Below are 20,180 nucleotides of genomic sequence, written 5' to 3'. Positions count from 1 at the left end.
AACACGACAGATGATATCGAGCCCATAGTGTCAGCGCCACAAGTACAGCTTTTCAACCCTCAAAAACTGCTACCCCTATTTGACGAGCGACGAGATGACCTGCATGCCTATTTGCAACGGTTTGAGCGTGTGGCAGTGGGACAGGACTGGCCTCAAGATAAATGGGCGATGGCCGTAAGTATGTGCCTAACTGGGGAAGCCTTGACCGTGATCGGCAGGATGTCAGCTGCAGATTCATTAGATTATCAAAAGGTCAAAAAGGCTCTTCTGCAGCGCTTTAAATTCACGGCTCAAGGTTACCACCAGAAATTTCGAAAAGCTCGAGCAGAAGATGGCGAGACGGGAAGGCAGTTAGCCGCCAGGCTTTCGGGTTACTTCGACCATTGGATCGAAATGGCGAGTGTTCCCAAGACATTTGAAGACCTGCGCGATCATGTGATCGGTGAACAGTTCCTGCGGTGTTGCCACCCGAAACTCGTTGTGTTTCTGAAAGAACGGGAGTGCAAGACACTCGACATCATGGCAGACGCAACCGATCGATACTTGGAAGCTCAGAACTATTCGAACATCGGTAAAGTCCCTGACGAAGAGAAACCTCATACCAAGAGTTCCGTCAGCCTGCCGAATAAACCCCAGTTGCGGTGTATGTTATGCAATCGTCCAGGACATCGGGCTTCCGATTGCCGCATGTCCACTAGACCGGTGCTCAAGTGCAACTCGTGTGGAAAGGTCGGACACAAGGCCGAAAACTGCAGGAATCGACACCAAGAGGAAGAACAGAGTGCCGCATGCTCTGCAATTCAGGCTCCCAAACGTGCTGATAATCTTGACTGGCATACGGCCCGGAGCCCATCCGACTCTAGCAGTTGGGCGCAGGTCAGTAAAGATGCACCTCATAATTCAACAGGAAGAATGCCCATTGTAGAAGGGTTTGTGATGGGGAAACAAGTGTGCGTGCTTCGAGACACTGGTAGTAATGTCGTTATTGTCCGCCGGGGTTTGGTCCCAAAGAACTGCTTCACAGGGCAGACCGAGAGGATAGTACTTGTCAATGGTACGGTAACCCAGTTACCGGTGGCAAGAGTACCAGTGGACATGCCATATTTCAAAGGCGAGGTGACCGCGCTTTGCATGAAGCGGCCCTTGTATGATCTCGTGCTTGGGAATATACCAGGTGTCAGGGCCCCAGATGATCCCAATCACGACTGGATGACCTCAAGCAGCCTAGAGCTTCATACCTCGCAAGATTCCCGAGAACAGGAGCGACCTGTGAATTTTAGACGATGTGTTGCAGCCTTGGCCAAGCCAACAGAAAAGAAAACACCGCTGTGCGTGCCACCCATTCTTCTGTGTGACATGACAAAGGACCAGTTAGCAGAAGAGCAGCAGAAAGATGTATCCTTAAAACGGCTCTTCCTTAAGGTAGATAAAGAATTCCGATCAGGTAAAGGTAATTCGTACCATTTTTGTGAAGAAGAGGATATTCTTTATCGATATTACTGTATGACATCGGGAAGGATCTTCAAGCAGGTTGTTGTTCCACAAAAACTCCGGCAATCAGTCTTACAAATAGCACATGAAAGTATTATGGCCGGACATCAAGGGATCAGACGCACTACTGATCGTATACTTCAGGACTTTTATTGGCCTGACATACATGAAGATGTTAAACGATTCGTTAAGTCATGTGATAAGTGTCAGAGAACAACACCGAAAGGCAAAGTTGGGATTGCCCCTTTAGGCAACATGCTACTGATTACAACTCCGTTCGAACGAGTGGCCGTCGATCTCATAGGACCTTTCTCACATACGTCTGATAAAGGAAACCGATATGTGCTCACCTTGATTGACTTTGCAACACGGTACCCAGACGCCGTCGCCCTTCCAGCTATTGATGCTGTGCATGTTGCTGAAGCGCTCGTTGAGATGTTTTCCCGCATTGGCATACCGAAAGAAATGGTGACCGATCAAGGAGCCACGTTCACCTCAGAGCTCATGAGTGAAGTTGGTCGTCTTCTTTCCATCAAGCTTCTGAAGACATCACCTTACCATGCCATGGCAAATGGTCTTGTGGAGAAGTTCAATGGAACATTGAAAACTATGCTGAAGAGGATGTGCCAAGAAAAACCTAGGTCTTGGGATCGGTATCTGGCACCGTTACTGTTTGCATACCGAGAAGTTCCACAAGCAAGCCTTGGGTTTTCTCCTTTTGAGTTGATTTACGGCCGTCATGTGCGAGGACCACTAACAGTACTGAAGGAGCTCTGGACCAATCAGCATATCGATGGAGATACTCGGTCAACGTACACCTACCTCGTCGAGCTCAGAAACCGTTTGGAGGATACGTGCCAGATTGCTCACGAACAACTAGCACGAGCACGTCAGAAACAGAAACTGTATTATAACCGGAAAAGTCGGCCCAGAAAACTGTTACCAGGTGACAAGGTTCTGATTTTGTTACCGACTGAATCCAATAAGCTGCTCATGCAGTGGAAAGGTCCATACGATGTGATAGACCGTAGAAACGATGTGGACTACATCGTGGACCTAGGACATAAAAGGAAAATTTTTCACATTAACATGTTGAAGTACGAAGAACGAAACCCTCCGACTATTCATCCAGTCTCAGCAGCTGCTGAACTCGACTCCACCTCACTGGACATAGAGACACCTGAAGAGGACTCAGTAGAACTACCTTCTGTGAGCTTGCATCGAACGCAGTGCGCAACGGACGTCAAGTTGGCGTCAAGTCTCTCGGAAGTGCAAGCTGAAGAAGTGCGTGGCTTGCTCCAAGAATTCGAGGGGATTTTCTCAGACTTGCCGGGAAAGACCACATTCACAGAGTGCGCTCTCAGATTGACATCTAATGAACCCATACATATTCCGCAGTACCCTATTCCATTTTCTCTACGTGAAAGTGTAGAGAAAGAGGTGCAGGAAATGTTGAGGATGGGGATCATTGAGAAATCGAAATCCCCCTATCATGCTCCAATAGTAGTCGTAAAGAAACCTGACCAGACACTTAGACTCTGCATCGATTTTCGGGAGCTGAACAAAGTATTAATTTCGGACAGCGAGCCAATACCACGCATTGAGGAAGTTCTTACTCTTGTCGGCACGAAGACTTGCTTTTCCAAGTTTGACTTCACAAAAGGGTACTGGCAAGTGCCAATGGCCTACAACAGTCGTGAGAAAACAGCGTTTTCTAGCATGTCAGGACTGTACCATTTTCTATACATGCCGTTTGGAATCAAAACTGCCCCTGCGGTGTTCGCGCGACTCATGAGGACTGTGCTGGGCGATGTGAAGAACGTTTACCACTACTTCGATGATGTTGCCATCGCCACTGACACATGGCAGGAACATATGGAAACGCTGAAAACAGTATTCGCGAGGATCAAGCGGGCACACTTGACCATAAAACCGAGCAAGTGTGAAATAGGAGAGCCGTCTATCTGTTTCTTAGGTCACCGTATTGGAAACGGCAGGGTAGAACCCCTCCTAAAGACCTTAGACAAGATATCAGGGGCGAAACGGCCGACAACAAAGAAAGTTATGCAGTCGTTTCTTGGATTGACTGGTTATTACCGGAAGTTTATTCCCCATTATGCTGAAATCACCAAGCCCTTGACAGATCTCATCAGGAAAGGACAGCCTAATGCCATTTCTTGGCAACCAGTGCATGAACATGCGTTCACAGTCCTGAAAGCAAAACTCAGTGAGACTCCTATTTTACAGGCTCCTGATCTCTCGAAAACCTTCGTGCTTCGTACAGACGCATCCACCATAAGTCTCGGATCAGTACTCTTGCAAACGGGCAACAATAGTATTTTACATCCAGTTGCCTACGCTAGTCGCAATCTGCTGCCCCGAGAAACACGCTATTCAACGATTGAGCGAGAATGTCTAGCTCTTGTCTGGGCAGTGCAGAAGTTTCATATTTATGTGTATGGCAAACATTTCACCATCCAATCTGATCACCAGCCGCTCCAGTACCTGCAATCCGCGAAGCATATGAACAATCGAGTGTTGCGGTGGAGTTTATTCCTCCAGGAATACAACTTCAGCATAGACTATATAAAAGGGAGCGATAACGTTGGTGCCGATTACATGAGCCGTGTGTGAAAGGTGTAGTAGTGTGTTTTGCTGACTGGAACGGGATTTAGAAAAAAAAACGAACTCGTGTGTTGCATTGTGGATTGTGAATGGTGGGTGGATTGTGACGAATTTTTGTGTTTCTGCTTTGTGGTTATTTGTGTAGTTTGTGCATTTATTTCCCGCCACGTCTCCCCCCTCCCGGCGCCAGAACAGTTGCAAGAAACTGTTTTGGAACGGGGGGAGGTTGTGATGATGGTTATTGTGGCGAGTGTGCGGGTGGCCCGAAAGGAAGTGAAGTGTGGCCGCGTGCGGGGCGTGCCAGTGCGCGTGAGTTTGTTCCGGCAAGCGAACGGGTTGGACGTTCCTGGGCGTCGCTGGCGGCGGAGATCATCGTCCTGGGCCTGGCGTACAAGGCCGGCTCGCCAGCACCTGCCGGGCACCTGGTCCGGGGTCTGGTACTGCCCAGAGCTTCGCCATCCGGCGAGCAGCTTGCGGAGGCAGCTCGACCGCCCCATTGTGCCTGGCCGCCGCACTTGTGCTGCCGCACTGGTGCCGCACTTTGCAGTACCCGGGCGTGACGCGGTACCCCGCGGTACACCGCAGTACCCCGGACTGTGAAGCAGACGCCGGACACAGACGCCGGAGCGTGGCCTGCCGCGCTACCGAGTCCTCGGGCGACTGGCGTGAACGAAGGCCGCGTCACACCCCGGCCGCTGGTCTTGCCTCAACCGGACTCGCCTGCACCGGCATCTAGTCCACGAGCGGAAAACCAGAAGTAGGACGGTTTTGTGTTGGGACATATCCTATTAGGATAAGCTAGGCTGTATGCATGTCTGTTGCCAGTTACGTTAATTGGTCAAGAAAAGAAAAGCGTCCGTGTGTCTGTGAACCTGCTCTGCTACCTGCCCAGAGCTCCTGAACGGACCTGGGCCCATATATAACATCACACATACATCTCGAAGCTCCGTTGATAAGTGGCTTTATCTACTGCATTATGTTGATGACGAGAAGACAAGTTCGATATGCAAATAATCAGCAGCCAGAACTACTCTATCCCCTTTGCCCCGTTTTTCATTGTCGTCACGGCCCGCAGTTTATTTTGTCGGTGCAGAAAGGCATTTTAAAAACTGGGACTTCACAAAACATAATGGTCAGCCAGTGGGCGACCTGGTCTTCGCCACAGTTCCACACTGCTTTGAAGGACTCTTTCAGCGGTCAAATCGCAGCCGTCAGAGAAACGCTCTTGACTTTTCGCTCGAATAGCCGATCACGCCAAAATATCCGCATAACGTGGCCCTTAATGATGCGGTATAAAATACCGCAACATATTTTTTAGTGTGTAGACCCCTTATAGTGTTAAAAAACGAAATATTGAAAATACATTTTAAAAAAGATACGATTCGTGGCAAAAGGATGTGGTAGCTTCAGTGGTATTCACCGCGTACTCAAAAGGTTTTCTGAAACGTGGGTTGGAAATTTTTGCAGGGGAATCCCAGAAGAATGCTTTTGTTTTCCGCAATAGATTGACGGCACAGCCTTCATACGTACCTCGTGGGACACAATGCAGAGCTTGTTTAATGACTCCTGCGAAAAACTGTGCGGTGAAACTTCTTGAATGGGAATTATTCACTGCCATAAGCCTGTGATCGAGAACGGCTTTTAATGCATTTCACAACTGCAGTGCTCCGCTTCTCTTGCTTGCAATAACTAAATAATTGAAAAGTGTTTTTTTTTTCGATGCTCACTCGGAGTCCTCAGATATCGCAAACAAGCTGTCTGCAAAAAATTATTCAGGTGAAGGACAAAATGGTTTACATTGAAAACGGCTTCGAAAAATGTTTAAAACTGGCAAGAGTGCTACAGTCTTAGGAAACATAACTTAGAATATATTGCAGGTGTTGATGTGCGACATTTGAAGTAATGTCATCTTACCTAATAGATTTCAAAAGAGCGATCGGTCACCAGTGGAGTTAAACGATTTGGGAACGCAGTTCCAGACCGGCGAACTACGAGTACTGACTGACCAAGGAAAGTTTTCGTGTGACAAAAAAAAAAATACCTTTTTTTCGTCATAAATGCAGAGAGGAATGCAACGGGAGAAACTAGCATGTCACGACTGGGGCCTTAAAAGGAAAATTTATAGATAAGCAGACTGAACTAAATTTGCGGCGTTTGGGTAAATGCTTAAGTAGCAATCTGTTTTCGTATGCCCTATGCTATCCATGAGATTCCGTTCACTTAAAAAAAAAGTGTGTGTGTGTGGGGGGGGGGGGGGGGGGGCTGCGAACGACTATTTTTTAACTACCTTGAGTATATAAATCTCGTTTTAAATCCAGCTCCCATATGCGTATTGTATGTTCATCCTTTGCCACAGAAAAGGGATTTGTAGAGCAGTCATTAGAGACACGTTGGCAGAGTAAACGGTGTTGTGCAGTAATCCAGCATACAGTCAGCGCTGCTCACTAGTTTATTAATATCTGATGCCCAAATAAACATATACGTTCGTCTATTCTCCACGGTAACGGCAGGAACTAACAGATTACTACAGTAAATTCCTAAACAGTATGATACATGAGTTCTAGATGTGTGGGGGACGAGCAATAATTCACAAATAAAGACCCACAGTTGAGCTATCCAAATGTGACAATTTGAAATGGTCGTATTATCGTTTTTCGTTATCATACCTCGTTTTGGGTGTTAACTTAACAAAAGACTGCGCAGCCATCTGCGAATCAATAAATGTTGGAGGTCGACTCATGAATGCAGGCAAGGAACACTCTGAATGGACGGCGTTTAGTTGAAATTCTATAGACGAACAGAGATCAGCAAAGTTCTTATCTTACTTTTATGTTATATTTTCTTGCTTTATGGGCGTCTGAAACCATAATTGTGGTAATGTAACATTGCAAGCAATGCATTAATATGGTTTGTAAGTATTCGAGTCACATTAAAAATCTCTCAGCGGAGCTTAAATATTAACCCAATTTTTAAAGCGTCCGCTTGGCAGCCGCTCGCAACCTTTTAAGAGGACAGAGCCCTTCGTGCTCCCTTCCCAATAATACAAACCGGGCTTTATACGTGCGCTAAATCATTACTCGCTCCCAAGTGGCGAAGACAGTTAGGGTTGCAGAAATCGGCATGTTATGCTCATGGATGCATACTGCTAACACGTGACTCTTGTTCATCAAGGTAGTTGTGCATACGTCCCACTGGAGCCCCTTTAATATTGAGGCTGAACGCGGAAGCTTGCCAACAATAAAAACCCATTATTTTAATTCGAGCTCGAAGTCCTTCTTGTATTTCCTCTATGTGACACAGTACAGGCGGAAGTAAATTGTAAATTGGTTCACAGGAAGGAAAGGCGCAGTAACTGTCACACTTGCTCTGTGGACACCCGAACCGCGCCGTAAGGGAATGGAGGAAGGTGGGAATGAAAGTGGAAAGAGAGAAAGAGGAGCCGTAGTGGAGGGCTACGGAGTAATTTCGACCACCTGGGGATCTTTAACGTGCGCTGACATCGCACAGCACACGGACGCCTGGATACTACTACTTTATCAAGGGTGTATGCTACCAGCTCATCTAAATTAGCGTACACTACAGATCCATCCACTCTACTACAGAGGTAGAGGAAAAGTAATGCGTACAGGAGTATACAATGCTGCCTGCAGTGCCAGTCAGCCTTAGTAAACCCAGTACGACCAAATAAATTAACAAATCAAATAGCGATTGGCAGAGGGCAACAGCCACGGGCTGCCCGCGAAATCTGGATTCGAAAGGTCACGAGGGTGCTATTGCTAAAAGGGTTACAGCCCCAAAACAGAAAAAAGAAAGGAACGAACAACACAGGAGTTGTGTTTCTATACTTTCGGCTTGTTTTTGCGCTGTTATTCCCTTTTAGACGCAAAAGCACTCTTTCGCTAGGTCCAAGCGGGTTTATAAAGTTGTGCGTTGCCATCAGCTAACCGAGTCGTCAGAAATTGAAAACTCGGGCTACCAAGTTCAGATTGTGATATTCCTAGGTCATGCAGGAACGTTCGTGCGAGTTATTTATGGAGCAAAGATTTATATCTGTCTCGTTCCTGCAAACATGAATACTATATATTATTGTCCTCCGCACAACCATGCCTCTCGCAGGTGGTAGTCGGCAGGTGACATGACCGGGCGGCCCATGGCTTGAGCAATAACTGACTAGGTGGCACATCCCTAACATAAGGTCGGAAAATCTTAAATTTGGATTTACAGTCAAGATTTAGATGTATTCGCACATTTCTGTGATGTTTGGCAGAGTCAAACCGTGTCTCATGTTTTTGCTTTTTTTTTTGTGATGCCCTCGCTATGCTAGCACGGATTTCTAAACCACTGCCATATCACTCGCAGTTATTCGCAGGTGTTCGCCAAGACCAACAGTATTCTTGAAGGGGAATGAAACAGAACGGGGGAAGGGGAGGGGGGGGGGTGAAAAAGATGCTAATACTCCCATCTAAACAATGGCTCAATATTTTCACCTTCCTCATTATTTCATTGCTTTAAAATGCCAAGCAACTGCTCTCTAAATGCCTCACATGGCTTTTCACATGATATATGTTTACAGTACATCCACAAAAAATTGAAACTTGTGGATCTCGCAATGTTCGTATGAATCTTATGCATATTGCTGTAATTTATAGGTTTCAGTCTGCCCAAGATCGTCACTGCCGAAGCTTTTCCACTCCGATTATTGACGTTGCCTACGCATACTTCTGCTTGCATCGTTGAAATAAGTGGTGTTTACGACTATCGCAGATCACAATAACTCAAAACTGATTTTGATGAGGGCCTTTAAATAGTCATACATTCGCCGTGCTGCTGCAGGGGCGGCCTAACTTCACATTCCTCATGCGAATTCGGTTCTTTGTTCCAGAAAGTCTCCACACGGAGGGGCTAGAGGGAGCACCGAACGTGGTTAATTTCATAGGAATCTATGAGTGCCCTCTTAGAAGTTCCTGTAGAATGAGTTCCAATATGGGGCTGAAACGTGGAGGCTAACGAAAAGGGTTCTACTTACGTTCAGGACAACGCAGAGGGCTATAAAACGAAAAATGGTGGGTGTAACGCGAAGAGGTAGGAAACGCGCCGAGTTGGTCAGAGAAATAACTAGAGTTAAACAAATTGTAGTGGAAATCAAGAAGAAGCAGGCATGGGCTGGACATGTGCACAGAGAGGACAACCAATGGTCGGTAAGGGTAACAACTTAGATCCCAAGGGTTGGACAGCATAGCAGGGTGTGGCAGAAAGTTAGGAAAAATTTGAGATACCTCTTTCCTCCGCTGTGCACTTTCCTCAGTCCACACACGCAATGTGGCCTCTCACTTTGCACAGCTTTTCTTTTCATGCGGCCTCTATCTGAAGAGTTTGTAGGTATCGTTCGTAATTAGTGCTCCTTCTCTAACCTCGCCTGTTCTTTTAAGCCCTTTATGCCTTCAGCACCGCATCTCGGAATCGGTTCGCCTGGTCTGTTGTGCCATTGATCAATGAGTCGTCTTCCCTGAAATTCCTTCAGGCTTTCAGTCAGCGACTTCCATGTACCATGTCTTTCTTGTCCTCCTTCTACGCGTTGAGTTTTGCCATGATTATAGGAAAGATGCAAAAAGAGCGCGGCAACAACACGCAGCAGTTATCGCGGTGGCAGGCTTTGAGACGACAGTGCGGAATGCGCCGGTTCGACTCAGCAATTATATGGCATAGACACGAGGCCAGCGCGATCAAGGGGGTGCTTTTTTGCCTCTGTCCGTGGGAATAGCCTTGAATTCTCCTCTTCGAAAGCTCAACATTCTCAAAGCCTGTCTCGTTGGGTTTGGTAACGACTTGGAACAACGCCATCCGCACAAGAGGCAACATTTATTCTGTGTACCTAGAGGGCATTCGCTCGCCGCTGGCCAACCTACAAAGGAAAACAAAAGACTGACCGATGGCACCCCCGAACTTGTCGCCGACATAAGCTTTAGGCACCCCCTCGCACTGTCATACTTCTTTCACACCCTTCTCAACACTCCCTCTTTCCCTCCTTCCCATCTGCCCCAGCTATAATCCTCTCATCGTTACTGAATGCCTTATGTTACCTTCGGAAGGAGCCGAGCCGACTTCGAAACGGTCTCTTCAAAATACCGGTTTGTTGCTCATTTTCAACTTCGGGGACAGCGAGTATATCAACACAAAAACTGACCAATCCGGGTGAATTGAGCGGATGCAAGCTAACGCTGATGAGATGCTGGCGTCTTGCCTCTTAAATCAAGAGAAAGGGTTCAGTATCCTAGTTGTCGACGGACATTTTTTGGGGCGAAGCGCAGGCAAAGTTAATGCACGCGACAAACAACTCACTTAAGTCGAGCTGAATGCCATGAAAAGAGGCATCCAGAACAAGCCTCGTCTGGTTTACGAGACCTTTAACGCTGTAATGCTTCTAAGCTTGCATTTTCCACCTTGGTAAGGCCTGCTACGGCCAATGTAAAATTCAAGCTGCTCTTATCGCACTGCTGCCAGAATACAAAGCTTTCTGGTATTAGAAACATCTCTCCTTTCAAAGCGTGCGTCGACCGTACCACCCCAGCATGTATTGTTTCGCGGTGAGTGCGAAGTCCGGATATATGCCCCCCACTTGGCAATGGTACCCCCTCCATAGCAGCCCTGAGCCCAAGTTTACAATGGGATCTCCATAGGTTTTTGGAAGAAGTGCTGCTATCTCAGCGACCAGGGTTTCTTTGTCGCCACAGAGGCTAGCTGCCGCTTGTCAACCATTTAGGCACCGAAAAGCTTTTCACACATTTAGCCGACACTTCTTAGCACTGTGTGCAGCAAACATTTCGTGTCCATATTGTAACAAGCTGGAAATGTTTTGAACAAGCGGCATGGCTTACTTGGACTGCTCATCGCGTTCCTTTCAGTACCCAGCACTGACATCACAGCTGCCGCTTACTGTAACCGAATGGGAACCTGCAGTACATAGAGCTATTCAACTTAAAGGTGACCCATCAGCGCCATGAAAAGAGCTGGCAGCAGCGCTCGAAACAAAGTCGTCCTTTTCGAGAAAGAATGCACGAAGGCACTAGGAGGAGGTGTTTAACCCCGAATGAGCATTTGTTCTGTTTTCCCAGTCGAGTTGTCTATTTGAGAACATTGTGTCTGTCACTCTATCGCTTTCAGTTCATTCAGGCGGAGAAACACGCCTTGAATCTCGAGGGCGACTATGGGTAAAGCTCCTTTCTTAGAGCCAGCGGCGCTTAAGTGCCAAAAGTAAGCGCTGATGTTTGTGTCACTATGTCTTAGACATAGAGACCTCATTCTTTCTAAGATCTGTACCAAGCACTCGCCTCCACGCGCTTACCGCGAGCGCCCTTGGTCACTTCTTTGTCTTCCTCGTCTATGGGACTGACTTCCCAGAACAACGACCAAACACCGGAAAAGGCATACAGGGAAGGTTCCTGATTACTCCATTGCCCCTTTTACCCCTTTTATTTGTTAATCTCAAACAGACAAAAATAAAACAAAAAAGCGAAAGCTCGAAAGTAAAGAAAAGCCCTTGAGTGAAGTGAAAACGATAGAGTAAGCTTAACCCCCTCTTAAGTCCCAAAGAGATCCACCGACAAGATGTGACAGAAACTTCCGGGAAGTATCGCCTGAAATTGAAATCGAGAGAAGCAGGAAACAATGCTGGAAAAACAAATGATAGAAGCCTTGCAATTAAAAATTGTGACAAAACAACAACAAAACTGGGTGTAAGAACGATACTTAATGTAATCACAGACAGGAGACAAATGACTGAAGTACAGTAGGTAGGTGGGATCGGCCAGAAAAAGAGAATATGTAGGAACTCGATCACTCCAATTATACGGCATGTTGAGATTAGGACCACAAAGAAGTCACATAGAAAAAACTACAATAAGGACCACATTGTTATTACAACTAGTAATGTAGTGAAAGCGACGGCGGCACCCTGATATAAACCCTCTCTGCTGCTTTCCTAATTGAGGTGGTGGAGGGTGGCAGTTCCTGGGCCTACAGGGCTGGGACGGTAGGTCGACGCCGCTTGCGGCCGGGGCTCTCCAGCCACCGAATTTTATCTGTTGTAGGCGGTCATTTTACCCGCCACTTCTTTGGTGGTGAACGACGGCTGTTGTTGCGGCGCGCGTCTTTCTCTCCCTATTCTATTTCCTTTCTTTGTTGTAGGCGGTCATTTTACCCGCCACTTCTTTGGTGGTGGACGACGGCTGTTGTTGCGGCGCGCGTCTTTCTCTCCCTATTCTATTTCCTTTCTTCTTTATTTTCTCTTCTGTCCGCACGAGGCAGCGGAGGTGGCTCAGCTACAGAGCCAGTAGCAGACCCATGTATTTTCCCTACAGCCACAACACCAACAACAACAACAATTGTGTTCGCAGCCATGAATGTACCTCGCATATGGTAGTCAACACTTTCCACGTGAGTTTTGGGCATGATCTAGACCAGATTCCTACGCACAAATTTGCGAAATTGGCAAAGCAGGGCCCGTATTCCGAGTTTGCGTCATTATCGAAAGTGTCGCTATTTCCTCGGCATCGAGCCATCTATCTGATTGGTAGAAACACCGGAACATGATGTTGCCACCTTTTCCGGTTTCGTAATGGCAACATCTGGTTCCGGCGTTTCGACAAATCAGATGACTTGAAGTCACGTGAGAAAGAGACAATTCGATAACGACGCAAACTCGGAATACGGGCCCAGGTACTGCAGAGGCCGCGAGCTTCGCAGATCGCGGTACATGCAGTGCGATGGGGCGCATAAAACGGAATGCGACACAATTCTATATTGCTGGTTGAATATTTCACAGATTGAGTTTCGTTATTGTGTGAATTAAAAAAGGTTGGTCAAGCTGTTGGCGAGTCCTTACGAGCAAGACGTGAAAGTATGCAGAATTACAGCCGGTGAAAAAGCGCAGGTGCTGTGATATGCCATTTCAAGGGGAAAAAACAAATACAGACTTCAAACATGAAACGAAACGCCTGTTTCCTCATGGCATCTTCTTGTGTACAAAATGGTGGCATTGTGCTCAAACGGTGCCTGCAACTCTGGTAGATCGCGTGGTGCGGAACCAGCTGCCACGCGCTGCATGCTTAGTGCGCCTACCGGGAAAAATAACTGATAAGAAGTCATGTGAAAGTAGATGGTTGTGTTTGTTGTGTTTTTTCGCTTTTTCAGCCTAGGTCAGTCGGCTCTCATCCGGCCCATTGACTTTCTAGCGCGAGCATTGACTTCTCTGTTGGTTCCGGATATCCGTTTGGACGCCACTCGCGAGCGATCTACCGAGGCAACCACAAGAAATGCTATCAACCGCAGTGCGCGTAGCTGCGTGAGTACATGCTGCGTGAATAAACTAAGACACTTACAATTGCATGCAGCAGACAAAACGATACAAAAACATTGCAATTACACCTTTATCTGCGTTTGTATCGCTCAAAACTTGTGAATGTAAAACAGCAAGTTAAACCGTTTTTTTTTTTCTCTTCATTACTGTTGTGTACGTTCACTTTTTATACTTCGGTGCGAATAAAGCGAAGCAAAAAGCTAATTGTGTAAAGAAGAACCCTCTAATGGGTGCAGGCTACCATGGGACTACTATTACGGCGCTACGTGAGTATAGCACAACCTCTTCGCCACGCTTTATCCCCTGGTGAGACGCCAAAGCAAGAAGAAAAGAAAGATTAACAGAAAGCCCTAGTAGGTCAAACAATACAGAGAATAAAATTGCGAAGGACTTCAGCGAATAAAGTATCGAAAGGCGAACGCCTGATATGTCTAATCTTCTCTAGCGTTCCTGCCATCTGCAATCCCACACTTGAACACGCGCCAACGAACGCCACGCGACAGGAGCGATGGCATACCATCCAAACGCACACTTGTTGGAGAAGTTGTGACAGATATTGCGCCTCTTCTAGCGTTCACGCTAACCGCAATCCACAACGCGTGCCAAGGAATGCCGCGCGACAGCCGACGCGAAAGCGGTACACACTTTGTCCACGACAGTATGAGCCAATAAAGGCTTTCGCCTTAAAAATGCACAGCCGACACGGAATTAAAGTAAAAAAGAAAATTTTGAAGGCCTGCAGAAATGGAGGAGACTTCCATTATTACACTGGGGTTAGACCGTATCCAAAGAGACCCGACAAGCAGAGACGTTTAATAAAGGTGCAGAAAACGTCCCAAGTGCACCATTATATTCTGATAGGAGCTGCATAGCGGACAGGAAACAAGAGTACTTCAAATAATAATTTACAAAATATTGGAAGAAAAAAGAATCTTGCCAGTAGGTGGGTAGACCAATAAAAGTAAGAAAAAATTTTGCAACTGTGGAAGCAAAATCATAAGTAGAAGTGTGCCGCAGAATAGTGATAGAAATACTCGATTCAGTATATGCAAGTACGCACAGTTCTCGAGCAAAGTTGGCCCAATAGCCAGGGTGTTCAGGCTTCCGCACAGCAATGACGGATGCCTTCAGGTGAGCAGAAAGGGCATCCCAAAACCTTTCCTGCTTTCAACAATTCGTCCATTTATCCCATGTAGAGAGGTCTGCTGGACACACTGACAATTGCACCCAAAAAAGACTGAAGCAAGGCATCAAAATGTCTCCGCTGGTGCTTCTAAAAACGCCACTGCGCGCTTCTCCGTCTTCGTGGTGCGTAGCAGTACCGGGGCTCGCCTTTTGCGTACACCACCAGGTCGAGTACTGCTCTCTTCTCCACAGTTCAGTTCTGTCGTTCAGTCGTGTCCGACTCTTCGTGACCCTATGGACCATGTCACGCCACGCTTTCCGGTCTCTCACTATCTTCCTAACATCACATAACTTCATCTGCAGTGCCTCGAGGATGCCATCTAACCATCGCCTACCCCTTCTCCGGCGACCCTCAACCCTTCCCAACATGAAATCTTTCTCCAGCAACTCCTCTCTTCTCATCAGATGACCAAAGTAGGTGAGCTTTACCTTATAATTTAGCCCTCCAATGAGCAGTCAGGGTTTATGGTCGACAATATCAACTGATTTGATCTTCTGGCAGTCCAAGGAACTCTCAAATCTTCGCCAGCACCACAATTCAAACACGATTCTCTACACATATCCCCAATAGGCCTCGCATCTAAAGGCAGCCCATTACCTCCTGCAATTCGGTCCAAACGTTTGGTACCCTCATTCCTAAAAACATGAACCCAGAACGGGACGGGAAACGTAGAACAGCCAGGGCACAAGACTTACACAGACAATATGGAGAAGACCCCAGTGTAGCATATGTAGGTGCGGCCGCTTATGCAAACACCCATCGTAAGGTACTAGTAGTTACTAACAAAAATGCAAAACGTCTCTCTGCTTGCTCAATTTTCACCGATTCTACAAATGAGGCTGAGGAGGCAGCCATTGCGCTCGCCATGACATCCACATCTGCCACGAAAATGATTTCGGATTCTAAAACAGTTATCCTAAACTTTGCCGATGCTTTAGTGTCCCCAGTAATGAGGAGGCGCACTCCCTGGCCCGAGGTCTCACTTTCCAAGCTGAGAAGCAGCAGTCTTCCTCAGGTACCGGCAGTGCCTGCTGTCTCTTCTTGACATCCTTACCTACCTCCGCGAAAATAGGAGGGCTTATGCACCCCCGGCACCGAATCCACAAGCTGCCCATTGGCGCAAGCTACAAACACGCACAGCCCCATACCCTATCCTTCTCGACGCCTGCTTTCCTGGTCAGTTTTCTTCTTCCTGCAAGCTCTGGGGCAAACCTGGCTACTTTCTACACCCACTACTCTCCTGCTCCTCATTCCCTCATCTTTCCTTCAGCAGAGGTGGCCCTAGATTACTTGAAGTAGCTACTCACTAGTACCTCCTATAAGGACCAGCGCAAGATGATTACTTGCGCTCTCGCTCGGACAGCCCTTCAAGCCCTTCTTTGCATTTTAGAGGGCCCGCCATACAAGGAAAGGGCTCTCAAATGCCATGTAGGGGCAGTGTCCCCTCCCCCCCCCCCCCTCTGTAATGTTGCCAGTAAATGTTTCCACCACCACCACCCGCCCCTGCAAGAATGTACTGGAACAATTCACGCACGCCACTGCCCACTTCTGCCTCTTCCCATACCTTATCCGCACTATCCGGTGCCATTCAGCAATTTTTCCATCATCGACGTGGAAGCTGTCATCTTTGGCACCAAGAGGCTAGCCGGGAATATATTAACTGCTTCACAAGCATTAGCGGCTCAGTCTCGCCGTGGAATAGTTGCGGTCCTGCACGATTGCCTTAAGGCTTCTAAGCAGGTTTCAGGCTGCGTCTGATCATTCATCCGCAAAGCTCGCCGAAAAGCAGCAGCGAAGACAAAGCAAGATCGGCTCGAGCCAGATGCAGATGAAGAGTGACAAGTTAGCAAAAAGAATAAAGTGTTGCACCGTATAGCAAAGCTTAACACAGCTCACGCTCGCATAAGTAGTTTTATCCAGGATCAAACTGCACATTTTTTGTAATGCGCTACAAAATAAGAGCCCCAAACACAGAAACATCTGTGTATTTGCTTCGAATGCTTTATTTGAGAATGAGTTTTCATCCGACAGCATAGTAAGTACATGACCAGGACATAACATGATGAACCATGCTGCAGTAAGGTGACAACGCAAAGGAGAGGCGCACAGACTCACAAACACACACACGCACACACACACACACAAACGAGGACGATGCTGCACTGTTGTTGTTGTCCTCTAATTTGATGGCACATACCCACACAGGGGGATCGGCCAAGAATTGGGGCGGGGATGCGAGATTTTGATATGTATAATCACATCGCCTAAAAAAAGAAACGATTGATAAGGAATAGAGAAGGAAACCTAAATATGAAAAATCAAAATAAAAAGGGTAATTACTAACGCATGCAGTAAAAGAATACTGAAATCCCTGACAACTGCATAATTGTACTATAGTGTTCAAGAAAGGGGTAGTGGGTTCAGTAGCCGGCGCGCCCCATGCATTGCGGCGAGGCGGCGAGTGCGGACGGAACCCGGATGTTAGCGGCGGCGCTATAGTCGCGTATGCTGGCTATTTGTGGTGCCCATGTGCTGCCTCTCGCACGTTTGTTCACACGTGGTTCGCGGCTTTGGCTGTCTCCGTTTTTTCAGCGCATCATTTTAGTTTGTTTCGCAGGCTGCCTTCTTCATTCTTTGAAAGTAGGAATGCCGAACCGTCAACGGCAACGACACTGCTTTGCTCCCGGGTGTCAAACCGGCTACAAGTGGACTAAAGGAAAGCAGCCGTCGTTGTTTACCGTGCCGAAAGATGAGGAAAGACGCCGAATTTGGGAGCGAACCTTGCGCCGCCAGGACAAGAAACTCGACGAACCTTGCGCTGTTTGCGAACTTCACTTTGAACCATCATGTATTCTGCGTGACTACGTCCACATTATAAATGGTGAAGAAGTTCCTATGCAAGCAGAAAGTCGGAGCTGCTGCCCGATGCCGTGCCGACGCTGCTGCCAAATGCCCCACGTTACTTGTCGAAAAAACCGACTCAGCCAAGACCACCAAGGAAGCGCATCAGCACGGACGTCATATCTTCTGAGGCCAAAAGATCTAAAGTGTGCGTTGATGAGCAATGCGACTGTTCTGGCGCGGTAACAGATGCTGGCGCAAAGCGGCTGCGATGACATCGGAACATGCGCCCGCTGCGGGACATGGGGAAGCGTGTATGCCTGGATATCTGCTCACTTTGAGTGTTCCGTCCGTCTACTGGAGTTGTCACCGTGTTCCTCATTACACAGGCATCCTGTACTGCAAATTAAGAATGCATGGCAACGAAGAAATTACGTCCGAAAGGGTGATGATGTTCTCCCAGGCTGCAGAGAAGAGTACAATGGCCGTCGCATATACAGCCTTGCTTTGTGGCCGCATTGTTGAACAAGGGCACGTCACCTCTTGTGCGGAAGCAGAGAACGTTCTCTGAAGTGTTGACGCGTATGGAATCTGCAACGGGGCCTTGCCAACTAGCAGCATGTCAAGATCGGACCTATCTAAGGGCCTCGAACTACAAGTGACAGCCCGCGAGGGCATGTACTTCAGTAAGCGCTATGCCGGGAAAGAACCACCCGAAGGTATGTTTCACAGCTGCCTTATTGTAATTATAACTGTTCTGAAAATCATTTTTGCACCATAGTTTTAACGTCTGAGACTGCTTCTGTCTGTCGGAACGGATCGTGTTAACAATGCCCCATTCACTGTTCTCGGTTCTCAGGGCAAGCATGCATCTCCTGTCGATGCATGAGGAAGGCACTACTAACACGACAGTCAAGGCTGAAACGATCACTCAAGAAGAATGTCCTAAATACAGCTCAGAAGCTCCGTGCAGCAAGGAATAAAATCAAAAGACTGTCATCTCGCTCTGCTGCCCTCAAAGACCAGCTCAAGAAAATGCAGCAGGAGAATGCCTCAAAGCCCGAAAAAGTGCTTCGAGCGCAGATTGAACTTCTACCTCCCAAGCAACGACAATGTGTTATGCACTGTTTCTCTGCAGAAAAAAGGCCAAATAATAAAGGGAACGTCTATAGCAAGGATTGGATTTTGGAATGTATTCTAATGAAAATGAAGAGTGCCAAACTATATGAGCACCTTCGCAAACACAATATCATTTCTCTCCCGAGCAACAGTACACTGAAACGCTACCTGAGGCTCTTCAAGAGTGGATTTGGGTTCAACCACAAAGTGCTAAACCAACTTAAGAAGAAAACAAAGCATATTAGCAGCATGAACAGACATGGTGGCCTTTTGGTCGACGAAATTAAACTATCAGAGCACCTTGCTGTAACTCCTTCGGGTCGCATAGAAGGTTTTGTCGACATGGGTCTGTTCACATCTGAAGGGCAAACCGTAACGTGTAACCATGGCATGATAGTAATGTTTGTACCGTTCACTGGAAAATGGACCAGATTATTGGCGTGTTTGCTACGAGTGCAAACTTCAAAGCAGAGATGCTCGCAAAAATATTAATTGAAGCAACAATTCTGGCTGAAGCCAGTGGACTATTCGTCGATTTTGTCACATGCGATGGCGCCTCATGGAATAGGCGCATGTGGAAAATATTGGGAGTTGGAGTCAAGTCAAACAAGATCACCTGCAAGCTAGAGCACCCAGTGGACTCGGCTCGACATCTCCAATTCCTATCAGATTTCCCGCATTTGCTTAAGTGCCTCAGGAACACGCTTCTCAAGCATCCACTGAATACACCTGATGGCATGGTATGTGGCAAAATTTCATATTTAGACTACAGTCGATAACTTTGCTTTCGTCTTTTGGGAGTTCCAGTGCAGAGTAACATCATGCAACCTTGTTTTCAGTGTCTACATAGTTGTGCTTCTAATTACAATAACTGAAATAAAAAGATAAAAGTTTATATTTTATATTGTTTGTATTTTGTTCCAGGTTTCTATCCAGCCATTAAGGCAAGCTTTCAAGCTGGACTGCGGCAACGTCACTTTAATGCGATGCCTGGCCTTATGTCCGTTCATTTTCAACCAAACGGTTTCGAGAAGATGCGAATGAATTTCGCTTTTCAAATCTTTGGTGATCGTGTTTTGAATGGTCTCCAGTTTTACAAAGATAGATTGGAGGCTTCATAGGGCAGCATTGATGCTACGCTATCATTCTTTCGGTAAGCAGCCCACTAAACATAATGTTGTTTTAACATGCAGGACTGATCAACCAAAAAACATCGCATGCAGTTGTACCTTGCATTCTCTTGCAAGTACCCGGTTTGCTTTCTCATATACCTGTTTACAGAGTGCATGTATATTGACTGTATCAAGGGGCCCCATTTAAAAAACACGATAACTGTGTAGTAGTAGCCTTTATCGGGAAAAAAATTGCATCTCAGTACTCTTTCAGGATAATCAACTGCCTCATTAAGACGATGACGTCCGCTTCGCAGCTGAAGCTTTACGTCCCTGCTCCAGGAAGACACAGACACTGAAAGACTTTCTTGAATTTCTTTCTTCTTGGCAATGCCATGCTAAATGAGTCGGTGGATTCTTAAGTGATTCAACTGCAGATGGCCTTAGAGTG

At 47.0% G+C, this 20,180-nt stretch overlaps 1 pseudogene; it reads left to right on the top strand.

The window, feature by feature from the left end:
- Nucleotides 1-17,303: 17,303 nt before the first annotated feature.
- LOC146208949 (uncharacterized) lies at nucleotides 17,304-19,774 on the top strand (annotated as a pseudogene).
- Nucleotides 19,775-20,180: the final 406 nt, after the last annotated feature.

Source organism: Amblyomma maculatum, chromosome 1 (assembly GCF_055883805.1).
Source record: "Amblyomma maculatum isolate TAMU_Amacu chromosome 1, ASM5588380v1, whole genome shotgun sequence".
NCBI classification, from domain to species: Eukaryota; Metazoa; Arthropoda; class Arachnida; order Ixodida; family Ixodidae; genus Amblyomma; species Amblyomma maculatum.
The sequence above is the reverse complement of the archived record's forward strand: the minus strand, read 5'-3'. Positions and strand labels throughout refer to the sequence as shown.